Source organism: Phalaenopsis equestris, unplaced genomic scaffold (genome assembly GCF_001263595.1).
Source record: "Phalaenopsis equestris unplaced genomic scaffold, ASM126359v1 Scaffold000561, whole genome shotgun sequence".
Classification (NCBI taxonomy): Eukaryota; Viridiplantae; Streptophyta; class Magnoliopsida; order Asparagales; family Orchidaceae; genus Phalaenopsis; species Phalaenopsis equestris.
Genome location: NW_018165001.1, coordinates 76863 through 80715, shown reverse-complemented (window position 1 = coordinate 80715; position 3853 = coordinate 76863).

Genomic DNA, 3853 nt, shown 5'->3' with positions numbered 1-3853 from the left:
GGTAGCCTTTTTCTTTTTAGCATTTTCATTTTTTTTATACTTAATTTTAAAGCAAATTAAATGTAAAGTAAAATTTTTAAAAATTTTAAATAGCTTAAAGTTCATGTTTTACTGCATTTAAAAATATGTAAATAAAATAAGTTTTAAATTATGTGCTATGGTCACTCGTTCATCATGCCATGGGAAAAAATTTGCGTACGTAAGACGTACGCAGAGTTGCGTACGTCTATAATCTACAAATAGGTTACAGGGAGGGTATTGGGGAGTTATAATCGCATTATATCTCCTGTAACATTCATTTAACTTACTGTAACTTACAAATAAATGAAAATAGAAGCGCGAAACTTATTATAAGGTATAGGTAGGTGAAACTTATTATAAGGTATAGGGAGGTTATAGGTGGTATAACGCGGTTATAACCTCTCAATACCCTCCCTGTAACTTATTTGTAGGTTACAGGCGTATGCAGCTCTGAGTATGTCTTACGAACACAAATTTTTTGGGGTCATTCTTCACTTGCCACCGCCTATTATAAATTATTTTTGCTTGGAATCTGGTCATATTTCAATGCATGCAGGAACAGAAAGACAAAAACAAAATCTATTTTAATATATTTTATTTTTGTTCTGTTAAATCATTTATATTTTTATGTCTGTATTTTAGTTATTTTTAATATTTTAAAACATCCAACAATTTAGACTCTTAATGTCATTTGTATCTTAAGAAGTTCCAAACAAATCTTAAGGGTCTGTTTGAGACAGTGGCATCTTCTGTTGATGAGCGGCTGATTCGAATAAACTGTCTGACTGTTTGGTTTGTGCGTTTGGAAAACAACTGATTCCGGATAAATGACTATTATGCCCCTGTTTTGGATAAACTGTTTGGTTTGTGTGTTTCGAAAACAGCTGATTTGCAATTAATATTTCAAATAAGAGGAAATATCACTTGTAAATATTATAAATAAAGCTTATTTTCAGCTCATTTGAAAGATTTTTTCTATAAATGAAAGATCTCTGAAGAAATGTTTAACAACAATTTACCTAGATGATCGTGTTGATGCATACAACAATAGTAATTGTGTCACTCATCATCCTTTTTAGATGGGACAACAGGAGAAGTATGTCTTGAAATTCTACCTTGATGTGATAATCAATATGCTCAAGGAACTTTGCTCAATTGCACAGACAAAGCATGGATCAACCATAAGCTTCCAAAGACAAGCAATATGAAGAATTCACAGACAAAGTATGGATCAAATATCTTAACTTTGCTCAATTGCTCGTTTTTGTCTACATATTGAAGTATGATATTTTCATATTTTACTTCAACATCTTGTCTCATATTTTTCATAATGAAGTATGAAAATTTATCAATTGAAAGGGGCAATTACATAAAGACCTTAACATTTCCTACAACCTTAACATTTCCTACAGGTCATACAGTGAAAAAAAAATGCTTGGATCTTACATTTAACAAAGGTCAATTACATAGACACCAACCATTTATAAATCTAGCACCTAAATAGACTCTACAAAATGCTATGATACAGGGAGGTCATATAGTGAAAGAAGATCCGATTGAGAAGATCTTTAAAATATGATCGACAAGATCCGATAAAAAAAAAGGTAAGATCTTACATTCAAATAATTGCTAAGATATGCTTAACGACAACAACAAAAAAATGTGTAGAGTTCTGAGCACAGAAAAAGGGCGCAGGTTCAGTTTTCTTATTGCATACCCACCATCGCAAAGTCCCAGCTCGTTTCAGGGTGTGGCCACCGAAATTATTCACGACCTAGGATGTGGTGCATTGCTTGCCTGTGTAACCTTCCTCCATACATTCCGCTACAATCACCATAGGGATCTTAACCAGAATGAAGAAGAAGATGCTTCGAAGAAGAAGAAAATGCTAGCTCGGATCTTAACCAGAAGGTACCTCTTTCCACCTGAAGAAAAAGATGCAGGGAGCACTTGTCGTTATTCGTCGGGATCTGTTGCAGAGTCAAAGAACGAAATCGAGTTAAGCTTTTCTCTTCGATCTGTTGCAGTGTCCAAAGCAGCAAGGAGCACCTCTGTGAGATGCAACAAATGTCTGCAAGACGCACGAAAGTCGAAGAAGAAGGGAGCACCTCTGCGATCGCAAACGAAGAAGAAGGATGCCGAATCCGGAGGGGTAGCGGGGTAATTCAGGAGAAAACGCCATAAGGGAAAGCCGCCCGCAGGGATGATCCCACGGGCGACGTTCTTCGTAAAATAAAAACCACCGTTTTGGAGAAGCGATTAAAACACGTTAACCAAACAGCAAGGTGGCGTTTTCAAAACGACGCCCGCTGTTTTAAGCTGCCCCAAACGGGCCCTTAGTGATTTATTTCCCAAAGTCTTGTCCCAGTAAGGAGTGCCAAAGAGCCTTTTTTAGGCCTTGACCCATTTTTTTGTTCTAAAGTTGCTTTTTAAAGGAATTCTTATGAAAGGAACGGGTTGTTTCAAAAACTTTTTAAATTACTTTTTAGTTTCACTGGCTGTAATTTTTTCATTTTTAAAGTTTGTTTGGCTGTAATATTTTCTTAAAGAGTATTTCCGTAAGGCTTCGTTTGAGAACACTGTGAGTCTCCTTTGTGTTTTCGTGCATGCTGATCTGAAGAAAAGTTTCGTTTGGCGAACGAGCGTTTTTTGAACTTTTTCTGAAGCTCTCTTACAGGTACAATAATTTGTTGAATGATAAATTTAAACTCATGAATTTTTTGCTCTAATTTGTTGAATGCATTCTTGGCACTGGAAAATGAAATCTCATTGAATAAATGCTATCAAATTAGTCCATATTCTTTAGGTTAAAAATTTAATTGAAAAAAAGGTTTTTACTGTTGAATATGCTCACATTATAATGAACAATAAATTCAATGTATAATCTTAAGAGCTCGTATTCATTCAACAATCATTCACAACATAACAAACAAATTGAGATAGAACTGCAAAGTATATGAACTACTTTTAAATTACACTTCAACTTTCAAGAGTAATTAGGGGAAAGTGGCATGAAACTCCTCCCCTCAAGTAGTAATGAAGCTAAAGTTTAAAAAGCGAGGTGCATTTTGGTGTAATGGTTATAATTCAAAGTTAAGTGTGTTGAGCGCTCTTAGCAATGGTGACCTCCCGAGAAGTTACACCAATGAGGCAAAACATGAGGCCAATGCAGACAACTTCTTGATAAACCAGTGCTCAGGCTTTTACAGGTAAGTCCTTAGCCCCACTACGAAAGCCAAGAAATATATAGCTCGTGATAGGGATAAAAAAATCAAGATAATTTTTGCTCGTTTTGTTGCTTGGAATCGAAAGTTATGATTTTGCAAAAAATTGGAATTTGTGTAATTTGATTGAAACTAAGTACAAATCTACAAAAAAAAGTTAAAATCAATAAAACTTCAAAAAAAAATTTTATCAATGATGATTTCATAATCTCATTTAAAACGAATAAAAATATTATTATTATTTAAACAAATTTTTTTTTTCCAAACAATATAACGAGCCCTTAAATTTGGAGACCTGACTCAAACTCAAAGACATCATCTTCTTTAAGTTTGATGCAATCTAAAGTGCATTTATATGCCAAACTAAAGATTAAAGTCAGCGTAATTGACTTCCTCTCAAGTTGCAAGGGAGAAATTCAACTTTTTGGAATGTTGCAGCTTAAATCACAGAACCTTTTAACAACCTTAACATATCTAGAGTTTTTCAAAGCTGTATAGTCATTTAGAAGTGGACTAATATCTCAACTTGCATCAAACTTGACTTCAAGTTACCGAGAATAGCCGAAGTTAAAATGATATTGAAATGGTCAAAGATACTAAGAGAACTT